Below are 16,951 nucleotides of genomic sequence, written 5' to 3' on the forward strand. Positions count from 1 at the left end.
AGTGGTATGAAATGCAATGTTATTGGGGCTATGTTGCTAAGATGAAATGGATTGTGCACATTTTGGTCTTTTAACTGGAAATTGTTGCTTAAGAAAAGTAGTCTCATTTGCAAGGTTATTTGGAAAAAAATGACTGTAAGCATTTTTGTAAGTCATGCTCCGTGTTGAAGCTTCAACAAAACTCTAAAAAATGAATGCATTTAACAGAATCCCCGAAAAAAAAAAAAAGAAGATACTTTCCTCTTCAATTCATATATAATTTTCATTATCATTGTAGCTTTGGTATTATGTTCTCCTACTCCAAAAGTATTATTTTGAACTGAAGAACATTCGAAGTTAAATAATACTGTGAAAATGAAAGCTAATTATAATATTTTCCACATTCTTTTTTTTTTTTTTCATTCAAAATGGATAATGCTTAACTGACTTACTTAGTTCTTGGAAGACTTTTTTATTTTACAGAAGAGATAAATAGTGCAAAAATAGATCTTCTCTAGCAGTTTCATTTTATTTAAAGAATTCCTTCTGGCACCACAGAAAGAAATTTATATAGGCATGGATGGTCACTTGTTACAGACATGAATATGAAGCTGGAGAGGGCAAGAAAGATTATGATGAGAAAAATCTTTTGAAATAAATGAGTGTGGAAAACTGGGGCAGTCACAAGTCATGGATTTTCTTTCAGATTGATGTGCACTGATTTGTATATTATAAAATATTGCTTGCACCTCTGGAGAAGAACAATTATAATATGAGTCACAATGGATGTAGCTTAATTAGAAAAATATAGATTGGATTTTTTTCTAGTCAGAAGCTTAAGGGAGCTTAGGACGGTATAAGGAAATATTTATTAATATCATTAAAGCTTTTCATAATCACTTCTAGACGGCTAAAAGCCTCTGGGTGGAATGAAATTTGGGGTCTTCCTACCACATAGGAAATGACATTGTGATTAACATTAACATTTATTTCCCATATTTTATCCTGAGCCAATGTCTAGTTCATGTACCTTGAATATAAAGATAAATTAGACCCATACATGGGAAGTTTCTTCCTAACCCCAAAGTAATTACTGGTAGCTATAATTTTAAAATCATATCACTTTACACATTTATCCCACAATTACCAGAGAAACCTTATGGATTTACATGATTTATTAGATTTCATTACATCTTTTTAACTAATCTTTTCTTGGCTATTACTTTATTTCCCTTTTATTCTATATTACATGTACTCCATCTGGGATGATAAAAAAAATGGGAGACGTTTTCCAAGTGTTCAACAATTTTCAAGCTACATAGCTTTCAAACAGCTTTCATCTATAGCCAGGATATCAACGATTATGTTTACTAATGAAATATATATGTTGAAATACATATATGCACTAATCATATAGATAAAAGTACATACTATACTGTGTATGTGCTATACATACTGTGTATGTATATCATCATTTTTTAAAGAAACTTAACTTGGAAGTGAAAGGTTCATGATTGAAAATTTTGCATTTACACGAATTTCTTGCCTTATATATGGAGCATAAAGCAACTGAGCTGATCAAATTATTTGAATATTGTCTTTTCTTAAATGAAAAGTTAAACAATGGAGAATAATTATCCATGATGCAATAAAATCTCATTGACTTTTAATCTGCATCCTTTCTTCCAATAAATGCATTCCACTTTCTAAATCAACAGAATAAAAGAGGACATATCTTAACTGCTATCTAATTTTAAGGCTATGCTTAGATGAAGATAACATTGTTTCAGTATCCTTGTATGCATCATCAGCAAACTCCCAATAAGGGCCTCTAGGCATTTGGAGACTGATTCTTTTCTCATTTACATCACAGCAAACACCATTCATGAAAATTAATTGAAAGGAGAATTTAGCCCACTGAGCATAAATCCAGTTTATGAAAGGCTGTTAAACCTGACGATATGAATTTACTTCAGGATGAAATTCATTAGATGTTATTTCAACCTGATATAGATTTTATATAAATTAGGTTTTATCTCTTTGTGTTTTATTGCTTATTTTAGAAAATTTGTCTTTAATATGAACAGCTACTCTAAAAACTAAGGTCATGTCTGTATACTGTCACACTCCAGCAAAGGATTCTCTGCAAATTTTAAGAAAAACCAAGAAGTGGCAAAAATACTCACCCATTCTCTGAGAATATGGTGTTAAATGCAAAATTATTCCAATATATTCATCATAAAATCTTGTATTGAAACATTCTATCTTTGAATAAGCTTTTTTGCAGGTTGTAAGCATTGTATCAAGCTTTAGACTGGGATTGTAAATTCTAAACAGCTAAGGTTTAGACTCCCTTCCTTTAACAGAGAGAGAGGGACAGGTATTCCTAGAGGTGCTGTCTAATCTTGCCATAAATGGGTTGGGTTTTTTTAGCAGGGGCTGCATTGCCTAGTAGAAGTGCCTGTTTGTCTCTACTGTTTGCCTATACAGCTGACTTAGAGCTAACTAAACTCAAGTGAGATTAATCCAACTGCTAATATTTTTTTCTCTGAACTTCCGCTATGCAGCAGTTGGAGATTACATCAGAAACACAAAATTCATATGCAAGAAAAACCAAAATGAGCTCTACTTTAAGTGAAATGCATGTGATTGCAAAGATCAGACAGTAGAAAACAAATTAAAGGGTCTTTTAAAAGACTCTCAAGATGTCTAAGTTAGTGTTACAGTTAATTTGGTTTTGCTCTCTGGAGCTTGGTTTTCAAAAGAGGATTTTTGATAGGATCAAAATGGGGGATGTACAGGACAACAACTTCCAACCAAAATATTTCTAATAACTAGACACTGGGGGATTCACCAAAACTTTCTCTTTTGTTTTGTTTTGCTGGAAGGCTACAAAAAAGAATAATGAGAAAGTGAGGTTGTGTTGGATAATTAACATTGGCACCTAGGAGCTTCAGGAAGACTAGGAATCCTCTGTCTATTAACTTTATCACCATCTGAAACCATTGACTTAACCCAAATCTTGTTTGTTTGTACACTTACTTGTTTTCCCTACAGTCAATTAATTTGCTGCTAATAACAGGCAGACTACAAGAACTGATAGAAAGGAGTATGAAAGGGGATTTACATGTCTGTAATTCATGCCACTGAAAGCCCACTAGAGGCTCAAGTGCTTCTTTTAAGAACAGATGCAATTGTAAGTGTAGTAGTGTAATTGACCACACATTTACCCTTGTTTAATAAAATTTGGACATGCACAGAATAACACATTTGACTGAATGTATGTGGTGGAGTCATTACACTGAAGAGAGTAATTGTAAGCCAGAACTGGAAAGTAGTGAATACAGGACATTTAATGACAATGTAAGCAAACACATAAAGGCCTGCCAAGAATATGAAGGTGAATATTGGGATTCAGCAGGACAATAAAATTGATAATAGAAAGTGTAGATGATGCACAGCTTTTTGACAGTGCAAGAGTAGGACTTACCAACAAAAACTTGGAATCAAAACTGTGCATCAGATGAACCTGTGGACAAATTATTTATTTCTCATCTGTTCATAGTCTTGCTAATTAAAAACCTGGTCTCTGACATTACTTGGAAATGGAATAATTTTCTGTTTGCCACTTAGTCAAATGATATTGTTTTCAAGATAGTGCTGCTCTGTCATGTTTGTATTTTGCTTGGTCGATATTCATCCAGTCTTAATTCCAGGAATCCTGCAACCGAGTCACTCCTCTTAAAGCTTAACACTATGGACTACTTTTGTTCTCTCTCATGCAACAGCAGACAAGAAGTCTAGATGTCTGTGTCTTTAGAGAGCACAAATGCCAGGAACTTTTTATTGCCTTAAGTTATCCTCTGCTCTCCCTAACAGTTTTCACTTATGAATCTGAATTATAGCCTTTTCTCATTTCAAGGCCAAGTAAAAAAGTTAAAGAGATGAAGGAGGAAGGGTAAAGGTACAGCTGCAGGTGATGGGTCTGCTGGGAAATAAGAATAACCTACACAGAAAGAAAAAAATGAGAAAGACTGGTAAGACATAAGGAAAGAAAATTTCTGTAGATTAAGTACTGAATGAATCAGGGTTCAGCCACAACCTTACTTTTGGGAAAATCTTTAATTTTTCTCTCTCTCTTGCCCTGCTAACCAAGGATAAATCTGTCTGCAATTATCTATTTTCTATTCCCCAAAAAGTTGATGTTTTTCTCTACTGTTCATATCAAAATTCTGCTTGTTCCTTAGATCTAAATCTAAGGTTTACTGCTATTAGGTCCAAAATATTACTGATTTTTTTAATATATACTTTGTTGGTTGTAGAAATGGTTGGGGGAAAAAAAGTGGAAAGAAGAAGAAAGCTATTCATCAACAAAGTTGGTTTCCCAAGAGGCTCCATGATCTCCTTTAGTTTTCCGAGACCTTGGATCATGAAAATCCATAGGTTCTTTGAATAACAGCAGATGGGCCTGGCCAGGGTCACATCCAGGAAAATTATGGGAATCGTGGTTAAATGAAAAGTGGCACACAATCAATCTTCTCAATTCTTAGATAGCCATGGAATCACTGAAGTTTTTAATATTTCATGAATAACCCAAACTCAAAAGAACTCAATAGACACTTTTCAAAGATTTAGATCTTTCCCAATGACAATTTTCTCCTGAAATATCTTTCACACAAAATGTAATGCTAAAACACATATTCTTCTCTTTTAGACGTGGGACAACACATCAGACCTGAGCCCTAGTCCCCAGTTCTGCCACTATTAAACTGTGAATCATCACCGCCTCATATCTCTGAACCTCTTTTTCATTTTTATTAATTTGTCTTCTCTATATACTGTGTGAAGGGTGTTTGTAACAGTGATCTACTGAAAATGCCTTATGAATGTAGGCAATGTTCTCTAGTGGGCACCTCTGTGTAACATAATGAAATAATGAAAAGTGTTCCTCAGATACCTTGTTCCTGGGAGCTCTTGAACATTCATTTTCAGCATACATTTCCCTGTGAATCTTGGATTAAGTGGGATAGAGTAATTAATTACTTAGTTACATATAAATGTTCTATATCTAAACAATGACATCTGGGTGCATTTTTCTGAGCTGGCCTCTATCAATGACATTGTAAACAATATTCTGTGCAAGTTAAACCAATTGTCTTCAGATTAATCCTGTTTGGGTTATGTTTCATTGTGGAGTATTTCTTCCAGAAATAAAAAGGTATTTCTCTAGCTGCAAATACCTGGCTGAAGAAAACAGGCTCTTTGAATCAAGTCAGTGGTGGAATGTCTAATTTTATCCTAAGGATAAAAACCATCAAATGTGTCGCTTTCTCCTAGTAATTAATTTCATTACTATTGCAAAATGTTTAGTCAGATTTATGAAATTGTATACTTTGCAAGGAGGTTTAATAGCTGAAGAGGTGCTTTCTGGAGGTTATTGTAAATACACAGTCAATAACATTCATGCCCATATAAACAATATTGATTTCAGCCTCTCACTGAGGTAAACTATTCTAAATTCTCCTTTTTTTTTTTTAATACAGTAACATAATAACTCTTAAGACTTCCATAAAAGCAGATAGAAGCCAAACATAACTCTACTTAAAAAATGAATGCCTTTACATATACTTAGCAGTCTGGAGCATAATGTTTGGATATTGTGAGAGGAATAAGCATTGGGAAGGAACTATATCATAAAGAGGATAATTATGGAATGAGGACCACATATTTTTGTAAACCTAACTATTCTGATCCTGGAGTGCCTCTGCGATTCCTTCACAGCCAGAGATATAGTAGACGGTGAAAGACACAACACACAACGAATTGCCAGTTACCTCTTTGTAGGATTATCTAGATTGCAGTCAGTTGCTTACAGATATTATGGTGCAGACACAACCCAAGCGGATAACTAATGGTGTTACTGTCTCAAGGACAATGGTTAACCATGGCTAAGTTTGGCATAGTTCGGAGGAACTGGCAAAGCCAACCTGTAACAAGTTTAGCACAGGCCAGAGATCAAATGAAAATCTGATGTGTTTTTCTGAGTACGAGGTGGGAGTGGCAGAAACCTGGATATCTATATTACTCTTGAAAGACTTCAGGGATTTTTTTTCTGCCCTGTTGTAGTCACATATTCCTGTGAAGTAATGCTATTTCATCTAACTCCACATCTGATGGAATGGTTTGAATAACAGGTAAGGGTTAGAGCTTGAGGTGTCAGAACTGAAGTACTGGACCGTCACAGACAAAATTTCTCAGAACATATGTGGGTAGTGGGACAGGTAGGAGAGGGGAGGCTGTCAGTTCGTGAAAAATTACAAGCCAAGGGTAGGCAAGTTAGTTTATTGAGAAACTCAATGTATAGCTGTCTCTTGTATATCTCAGAAGGCAAGGATGGGGGCTATGTTTCCCGAGAGTCAACAATCCATGTCTGCACAATATTCCTTTGACAACCAAAAACTTTGAGATTTAGAATTAAAGATAGGAAAATCAGTACCACTTTCTAGTCACTTCTGAAGTGCCATCGTAAGTCCAGCTCACAACTCAAAATGTTTGGTATTGATTCCACCTGTAAGTGGTATTAAAACTAAAGCAGAGTTTACTTGCCAACATGTTCTGGGTTTGTTGTTTATCTTGGCTACTGTGCAGCCCACCAGAGGAGACTGCAGATTGATTTCTGCTGAGCTCCATAATTTATACAAGCTTTTTTAATAGGTATTGGACACCTGTCTGTGGTTAATAGCAGAGTTAAATCTTATAAGAAAAGGAACTGGGTTGCCAATTTAGGCCTGAATCCGATATTTCCAGCAGAGAACAGAGTGAGCTTTGTTTCATGAAAGTGCAGGCCTTGCAAAAGTAGCTGTAGTTAGAACTTTTAAAGGTCAGTGTTTGAGTAAGACTTTAAAGAAGAAATAATGACAGGTTGACTCTATTGCATTTAGAATCTAGGTTAAAAATACCCATACCCTAGCAAAATATAAACCTGGAATAAGGGCTTTTTTCTTAGGATTTGGGAACAAAGATTGAAGATGAATGTATTTGCATAGGTGAAACTAATTTCACAGGCCTTGACATTATCTGATAGATCAGAAATCTAATATGCTGAGGTCCAACTGATTCTGAAATAGTCTAATGCTAGGAGCATTGCTTCACTGAAGTTTTAAGCTACAGCTATATGGTGAATGGAGAAATTGGCACGATGGTAAAGCTTTATCCACAAAAGGCAAACATTCCTTTGTTTGAAAGCTGTATTTTGAATTACCACAGGGAACCTGTTCATATTTTGAGCTAATTGCAGTGTCCTGAATGTTAAAAAGTCCAGCTCAATGAGACTTACTGCTGAGCAGAATTGGCTGCAATACTCTTTGAATATTTTTTGAAGAAATCATCTGAAATCAGGGAGGTTCCATTCAGTCTGAAACCTAGATCATGCTCAGTATATTGTCAAGGTTATGTATAGCAGGCCATGCAAAATTATCAGCACATTCTTTACATTGCAGTAGCTGCTAGTTCTATTTCTTAAGCCACAGCAGGAATTTCTTTTACTTCCAGGGATACTTTAGTTCCCCCATCCATTTTCTATATCTCCAAGCTGAAGTATGTTGCAAAGAAAAAACACAAAGCATACCAGCACCACTAATCACAGTGGAGACAAGGAGAAAACAAGAAACTGATATGTTCAGAAAGTAAAAGTAATTTGACATTGTCATGTATTGGTTGTTATAAAAATTCTAACATTTATCACACCTCACACCCCTGTATTTCAGCTGGATTCAAAGAAAAACCTCTTGTAGAAGAACTGAAGGTGGCATGTCTCAAGCTCATTTCCATTGAATAACTGAAATGTTGATGTACTCTGCTGCAGCCTGAGTGTATATCCTGAATTTATATTCAGCTCTCTGACAGAAGAAATTTTGTATATCCAGTCACATGCCAGGGTAAGGTTTCATATATTCAAAGATCACTTATGTTGCATCCTTATAGAAAATTCAGTTCTGCAACGGGCTAATAATTCAAAATAAAGATATGCAAAGGTAACTTAAAAATCACTTGCTAATTTTAAAATTCTTGCCTGTGCATTTCTGAACATTATCTCACTTATTGAATATTTTCCCATTTACACTGTAAAGGCAGCTGTACTGGTTCATATCAAGAGTTCATCAACAGTGCCCATAAAGGATAACTATCTCCATAAATCAGTGTGTAGATGAGAGATAGTGGAATGGGCCATGGGATTACAATGGGATTGCCTTACATCTGTTTTACACACATAAATAGTGAGTTTTTTAGGCTACAGTCCATTTTAATGCTTCTCCAAAATCTCTTGATGTTCTCACTGTACATTGCCCTTCACCTTACATACAAAGCTCTGTTTAACCTCCATCACTGCCCACCCTTGACCTTACTGAAGCTAGACACCTATTGCACCAGGAAAAGGAAGACAGGCATGTGGTGCATTTCTCTTCTTGTATCTTGACATATTGCCAGGCAGAATATGACCAGGAACCTTCTACCACCTTCTTGGATACCTTTGGAAACGTGGAGATGATGTCAGGTTGTCTGACACCTGGTAACTTTGTCTTCACAAACTACGGGGGGTTTTGAGCCTATGATCTTCTTTTGAGCCTATGATCTTCACCGCCATCATTCACAGATCCTCAAATTTATTTTGTTTTGCTCAGATTCTTTTTAAGTAGACTTTTTCTTTTTGTTATTTCAGGCAGGAGGTAATGACTTTCCAGAAGAAATTAACCAGATGGAGCCATGAGCCTAAGTCAGTGCACTGAGATCTGCAAGAAAACAGTGTGTAGCTGATTGCTTCTCTAATTCTATTACATCTTCCAACTATTTTCTGCTAAGGGGAGTTTCTGAACTAGCTGTTATCCTGCATATTTTGAAATCTTTTGAGAATTTCAGTGTCTTGTGTTTGTCTAGTGAGATCTTCAACCAATGTCAAATTTGGCTGTACACAGCATTCTTTTGCAGGAAAACGCACAATGATAGCACATGTTCTGTGTAAAACCACTGCTTTTGTTTTTTATATGAAAATGACTTTTACTGTTATTATTTGGCACCGTTCTTGTCAATAGTTCTTGTCTTAAAAAGAATGATGAATAATTGAGTCCTACCTATGCCTTCCATGCCACACATAATTTTATAGAAGCTTATCATATGTCCTCTGAAATATTTGCTTTAAGGACAAAAAAAAATCTTAACCTGCTCAGCTGCTTCCTGTAGAAAAAGCCTCAATATCTTTTAACCCTTGTTATCTTTTTTCTCAGCTCTTTCCTATTCCTTTTTAGAATAAAGAGGAAAAGAACAACACACAATGTTCCAAAGGCTTCCAAAACAGACTTGAGCTATCTGTACCATCTTGTTCTGTCTTTGTGACCTGCAGTGAAAGGCAGACATCATCTCACATGGAAACTACTTTTTGTCTCCATTTTCTTGCTTTTTCCTACCTTTTGTTTTACACCATGGCCAAAGATACCATAGTTAATGGCCAAAGCTGCCACAGAAGCAGTGACAGATTTCAAAAGACAGGGAGGACAAGCCCTGAGATTCAAGTGGAAGTCAAGTGTAAAACCCATATGTGCAAACTGCATCAGTTATGACTTCACCTTGGGAACTACAATATTACAGAGGAAAAAAAAAACAACCCACACTGAAAATTCTCTGGGTTTTATATATGGGAATTAAATGGATGTAACTGCTATCATCAAAATGAAGTGCAAGTGGACAGAATATGTGTGAAGACAAAAGAAAAAAACTCAGTGGGGGTGAGTTGTGAGTTTATACTTTGACGTTAAAATTTCTTGAGCATTCTTCATAACATAAAGAGCAATAAAATCTCAAAGGCACCTACCGTCAATTAGCAGTAACCTAAAAACAGTCCAAGGAACTAGGCCTATAAACAAACATATTTTCAAATTAAAAAAAATATTGAGAGCTACCCAGAAGTTTTAACTTTCTGGTCAGAAAATATTTTCAGCTCTTTGACTGAATAAATAATTATTTTTCAATTACTGCATCCCGCATTAGGAGTCATCTCTTCACATTTCCATATATGCAGCTTCCACAGTAATGTAAAAGTTGAAGTGAGAGATTTTCTGCAGAACTCAAAACATCATTCAGTTTTGACCCTTGTAGGTATATCAGACACTCTGAATATGTACTGGAAACTTTAACCTAGGAAAACTTACCCTCTTTTACTGATGATACAAACACATGGTATCTAGCATGACAATACTCATGCGAGAATTAACAGATTTAACAATATGCATATAATCCCCTTAATTACTGTAATTATTCAAATGTGCAAATTAATGTATGAGTAAACACATGTGCAGAGTGAAGACAGCTGTCATTTATTTTTTTAATTTCAAAGTCATAGCCCAAATACTGGGAACAGAGTTTTTAGAAGCTCAATTTTCGCATTTTGAATTGTTCTATATTTTCATAGTCTGGAAAGGAATAAAGCAAATATTTTAGTTTGGGCGGGGGAGCTGAAATCCATCTGTGACTGGAAAATATAATTGCACTGCCTCGCCATTACAGTAGCATCCCCAGAGTCTGTTGTTGGAACTGACACAGAGTTGAGCTGATGGTACTTGAAGCACACAGAATGACAAACACCACTTGCTTAGCAATTCTACAGCCCATTTACTTATGAAGCAAAACCTAATTCTCACTTTCCCACCTCTCCTGCAAGTATGCAGCATCTGACCTGTAAAGATATGAATCTCTCTCGCCAGTTTTTTATCACGCCAGATTTCCTGCCACAGCCTCTATCCCACATCCTGCCTCACGAAAACGAAACAGACAAGATGCAGAAACAAAAGTGATGTTTGGGTCTCATGTGAAAAAGGACTGAGGATCACTAAGATATAGAATTTCCACTGCCAGGGGTTATGTTAAACTCTCAGATGGGATATGTAACTTTTCACAACAGGATTGAATGCCCCTGATGGAATTGATGAACTACTTACTCAACTATAGCAGTGATGTATCCCAGTGTACACCCGAAACATAACCACAGTCAGTTGTGTGAAAGGCATGAAGATAAGTGAAACCTCAGACATGTGGAATGCAAATTGCTCACCTCTGATGAGTACTGTACTCACTTGATTGATTTTAAATGGCTGTGTAAGTGTTCTCATACATGTTGAACCTGCATAAAAAAATTAAATAACTCCCAGTGGAATTTTTCTGGTATTACACTCCAAAATTGAGCTTAACTTGAACAACAGAGTTTAAATACCTTGGGATGTAGTTCATCATAGCATGATTTTAATTTTAATTCAGAACCATAAAAATGTGGGTAGCACAGTCATTTTGAAAAGTGTCTCATTGAATGTATAAGCCAAATTCATGATTTCCAGTATTATTCCAATTATTTCCATCTGATATAAAACTGGTATGGTGTTTTCAAGTGACTCGAGTACGAGTAATTTTTGATTTTAAAATTCTGACAAAAATGCATAACCAAGCTACTGTTTTGAACCTCTTGGTAGAATAGATATTTTTCAACATACCTTTTCTAAAAGCCTTCAAAAGAAGAATGCCTTGGACTTTCTGGATTGTCACTCTCTGTATTTGCTTTATCTCAGTGTCTGGATTCAAACATTAAGCTCTTAAATACAAGATTACTGCCACTTTCTCCCCATTTATAATCTGATGTGTCTATGTGTGATTGAGCTCACTAAGCCTACTGAACCTTTGGTCTTTCTATTACTGAATTCCATCAAAATACCTCTTGGTATACTGCACCTCTGGAAAGATGCTCATCTCCACTTGATCTAAAGCTTATTCCAATTCAAGCAGAACTTGTTTTTCAGTTGCTCATTTAAACAACAAATTGATTTCTTGGAAATTTCATTTAACTTTCATGCTTCAATTCTTATTACCTAGGACACAAATGAAACTGAGCTTTATAAATCAAAAGTCAATACAATCAAGTAAAGTTCAGAAGTTACCAAACAAATCTGTGATTTGATGCCTGTGAAATTAGAAGCTTGGAAAGAACAAGTTAAATCAAAGGCATTTCCTGTACACAGAAATACAGGAGTGTCTGGGCTTCCCTCACTCACTTCCACTCACTTCCTTCATCGATATGTCAATACCTTAATTCAAACCCAGCAGAGCTGATGACAGATCAGCCCCACATGGTAGTTTCTTCAGCTTTTAAGATATAAACCAGTTTGTTTTTCTCCCTGTAATCATCCACGTTTTCACAATGCTGTATCAATTAATACTAGAGGAGAGGGGGAAAACAACAAAATAAAGCAAGAAAACCAAACCAAAACAACAACAAAAAAACAAAACCCCAAACAAAACACAACAAAAAACACACACACAAAAAAACCCAAAAAAACAAACAAACAAACAAAAGCCAAAAACAACAGGAGGGAGGTTACAAGTGAGTTGGAATACTCTGAACAGTGATTGTAATCACTGTCTCAGATTTTCTAACTTTGCTAACCTGAGCAAAAAATGGTTGTAAAGCTCTCAGCTTTGCCTCTGAGCCTATCTTTCTCAAAGCTGGGGATATACAAAGAATTTTCTGCTGTGACCCTACATGAAAAGTAGAAGAGGGAGGTCAGTGTGTGAGTGAGTGCAATTTTAAAAGCTTTCAGGGGAGAACATATACTGAATTTCTAGTCAAAAACTCATCATTTAACAAGAATTAAACTCAAAGTAAGGATTGCCAGCTGTAGGAAGAACTTAATGCAGAGATATTCTCTGTCTTAGACAATTAAGTTTTCCCTCTTCAGCCAACTCTGAGGAAGCTGGCACTGCCTGGTTCAGGTGCAGGAATTGGATTTTCTCCATTACTTAGCTAACTTTCTGAGACAGCTTCAAGAATACATTCTAAGGTACGTCATTATTTCCTTGAACTGCCAACTGAAATATCGATAAGTAAATGTCAGTCTCTGCCATTAATCACAGAATAACACTGATCATTTAGAAAGCGTTTAAATTTGTTGAGACACTATTTAAGACTCTGTATATATAGAACATATTGTTTGACGTATGGAGACTTGGATCATTGTTAATTTTAAGTGAATAAAAAGTAAAAAGAAACAAACTGTGTTGTTGAGTTTCAGAGCATTTGTAGATTGACTTAGGAGGGTTTGAGATCATGACTTAATAAAAGACTTTGCATGTTACATGCAGCCTTTAATTTAGGAATTTATCAATGGCATCAGATGAGCCATTTTCCCCCTACTGTTTTAGTGGCATCCCAGGACCATCACCGCTTTGATAAAGAAGAAGCAAATAATCCCTCTCCCTTCAGCTGAGAGAGAAGCTGAAGAATTTAGGATTGGAAAGAAACTGAAATTTCCAATGTATGACAATAAGAGCTTTCAGTATGTGACTTTATTCAATGGGGCAATAGGAATACAACAATTTGTGTCACTTTATGTGTTGTGAGAAGTCTCATCTGCCCAGTATATGCTACCTCAGAGCAGGACAGGACTTACACAAACACTGCCCTGTACTGATTTGCTCTGTCCAGAAGTCTTGGATATTGCACAAGCTCCCAAATGGCACTGGCTGTGCTTCTGTTAAAAAATGAACAATCTCAGTGCAGAATAATTCATGTGCCTAAAGCTAGTTTTCTAGTACACTTTAGAGTGTATTGCCTGATTCCAAGAGTGCTCCTGTGCTGCATGTGGCAGCTTTGCGATATAGAGGAACAGGGTGCAATGTGGGAGAAGATGTTTTCATTTTTGTCTTTATTTGTCACTACCCTAGACAATTTAAGTTTGCAATAAATTAAATTGTTTTTCCCTAAGTCTAGTCTGCTTTGCCTTTGATGGCAATTTCCAAGGGAAATAGTTACTGTCTTTATCTTATCAGCCCATGATCCTTTTCATCTTATTCCTGCTTCTGCTCTGTTGTGGAGGAGGAGTGAAGGACTGGCTGAGTGGAGGTATGGGAGCCAGCCAAGGTCAGCCCAGCAGAGAGGGGCTGCCTGCCTCGATAGTGAGACCACTTTCCAGCTGTCAGGAGTGTGACGGGGCTCTGCAGAGCTGCTCTGTGCTGTTGATCTGAACCACAGAACCCTGGGACTGCTGAAAGGGCAATTCTGTTGTGGGAGCAACAGGGCCTGATGTGTCTGTTCTGGTGCACTGGTCTGACACAGCAACAGAGGAATCTGCTAATTAAGGATAGAGTAAAACTGGAAGAGATGCTTCACCTGTGCAGAGATGTTCAAGTTGGAACACTAGTCTGAGCCCTAAAGTCATCTCATATTCTTTTATCTGACCCAGTTTTCACTGAAGAAAACCTAAGGCAAAGGATCCCCACTGCTTGTGATGGAAATAGGTTATCTGGTTACCTATGTCAATCACATGGATGATGGTCTACAGTCTCAGGAATATTTAAGACTCTTTGAAAATATTTCTAGTGTCTTTATGAGCAGAAATACACACAATATTAGCGAAATTACTGTCTAGCTTGTCTCCTTTCATGATCCCTCTACAAGAGGATTTGTAGATGTTGAAATTGTTTAACCAATACTGGGGTTTTTTTTCCCCAACAGTCTACTTACTTGTGGATTTTATGTCTTTTATCACTGTTACAACTCTATTTATTGCTGAAACAAAACTTAAAAGAGAAATTCCATTGTCACTGCTGGTGGACAAACATCTAATCAAATAGCATTTGATTTTTTTAAATGTTTATTAAACAATAATTGGGCCTTTAAAAGCATATCTTCTTTGTGGCAACCCATCTTCTTGCTATATGTGCACAATGGAAGAAACTCCCCCAGGCAGGGAGAGAGTATCAAGCCTCTCAAGCTTTTCTGCAATGCTGCAGTGAGCATGGAAAGCCACTTCTGAACTTACGAAGAATGAATAAGTATTTTGATTTTCAAGGCAGGAAAGATATTGTTGTGCTCACAGGTCAGGTGTGCAAACTAATCCTACCACACACCCTGAGACAGATGTTGTCAGTGACCTTGGGTAAATTTCTTGAGTATCTATTGCTAAATGTAGAGATACTTCATGATGCACATAGACATTAAATTTAACCTCAAAAATAACATTTCATCTTCATCTGCCTCCTTAGGCTTCTAAATGGCTTTTAAAATCTGATCCTAATGTTTTGTGCCACTATTCACCATCTGGTAAATTATGATAAACATTTTTCTCACAACTTTTTGGGTTGATAAGGCTATAATCAAGTCAAATCTCCTGTTTTGTATTCAAGGTTGATCTGAGACAAGTGGATAAATTCTGCATAATGCAAACTGATGCTCATCTCCTTTTACCTGCCTTCACCTTAAACTACATTAGTGTTTTTCAGAAACTTGTCTTTTAGGGTCTCTTTGCTCAGTGACAGTTCAGCAGTCTGAATTGAGGCTTCAGGAAACTGTAAATTAATCATAGAATTATGGTGATTGGATTAATTCATGTGTATCCTGTGGGCAGGTATGGGAAATTGTATAATATCTTAGTGTCAGGTAGTAATAACAATAGTAATAACAACTAAACAGATTCCATCAGAATAAGTGGCACTGGTAAATTCCTGAATTTGCAATGCTTGAACAGGGTCTTTCAGCTGATCTAGTGCACCAGAGCACAGGATTTTCTTTTCTTAAGGAGACATAGAAATAATTTTTTCCTTCTTTTGAAAATGTTTGGTATAGAATTCTCTCACAGAGGTATAACTGGAGTGTCATTGCCACAGAATCATAGAATCATGGAATGGTTTAGATTGGAAGGGACCTTAAAAAATCATCCAGCTCCGACCCCCATGCCACAGGTGAGGACACCCTTCACTAGACCAGGTTTCTCAGAGCTTCAATGAACTTGGGAATTAAAAGGAAAAAAAATATATATCCTTAGCTGACATAGTTCAAAGATCAGTATGGCAGTTCAATATACATTTGCATCCAGTCTGGATCCTCACACAGAAATTGCTGGAAATGACAACTAACCACTCTGTTTTATAGTAAATTACACCCATTTTGTGCAGGTCAGAACAACATCTGACAAGGCAATGACAACTTCTGTGCAAAGCAACAAAGAACTGGGCTGATGGTGTTAAACTGTTTCAGCAGGTTGGTCTCTAGTGTGGCTGAATTGTGAGCAGAGTGTGACTGGAAAGAATCAAAGAGCATGTCTGCACTTTGCAAAATGGATAGGCGAGAAGATCCCCAAGGAACTGCCCCAGACACTAGCTCCTAGCAAACACATTCTGGCTGCACATTGCCTCACTAGCAAAGGTAAGAAGCAGACCTAATTGTATTAAGCCCAGTGCCTGGCCAGTGTTTCTAGAAACTGAGATTTTTGTGGTACTATGCACATCCCTTTCTGTGGGATCAAAAAGCATGGAGACATCAAAAGATGGTGTTTTACGTCATTTGTAAGGAATAGAGCAAGATTCTATGTAAGCTATGAATCCAGCAAGAAATTTCTATCCTGTGTACAGTGCTGAGTGTTGTCTGTGGTTTAATTTCATCCTATTTGGAATAAATGCAAACATTTTTAAGGATTCCTGAGAAAGTCTTCTTTAGCAAGAGCTAACAGCTTAATCTTTAGGCTGCTGACTTGAAGGGGAAGCCAGAAAGAGATTATCTGTGATTTTTTTTTAATGGAAAATGGAAAATTAGGATAATATTTTTAAAGCCTGGAAAGCCTCTCTGACAGCTTCTACCTTCCAATAATTTCTCACTTCTCTAAGAGTTTAGAGAAGTCCTAAAAATAATTCCACTTGTTCAGTAAGACAGAACTTTCATTCTAAATATAAGCACATTCTAAATATAAGCAAAAATTTTACTTTAATGAAATCAGAATTACAAAGCCAGGGGAAATTTTTTTTTCTTGCTTCTTTAATCACATTGAATATTTAACTTAAAGGAACCTTGTCACTGATACACCCCATAAAATGAAACAGGAGGAGAAAAATATATTAATTTTTTTTTAATATTCATAACTGGTTTTATTCTCATACAGTTCGA

The sequence above is a fragment of the Camarhynchus parvulus genome, chromosome 1 (genome assembly GCF_901933205.1).
Source record: "Camarhynchus parvulus chromosome 1, STF_HiC, whole genome shotgun sequence".
In the NCBI taxonomy this organism is placed as follows: Eukaryota; Metazoa; Chordata; class Aves; order Passeriformes; family Thraupidae; genus Camarhynchus; species Camarhynchus parvulus.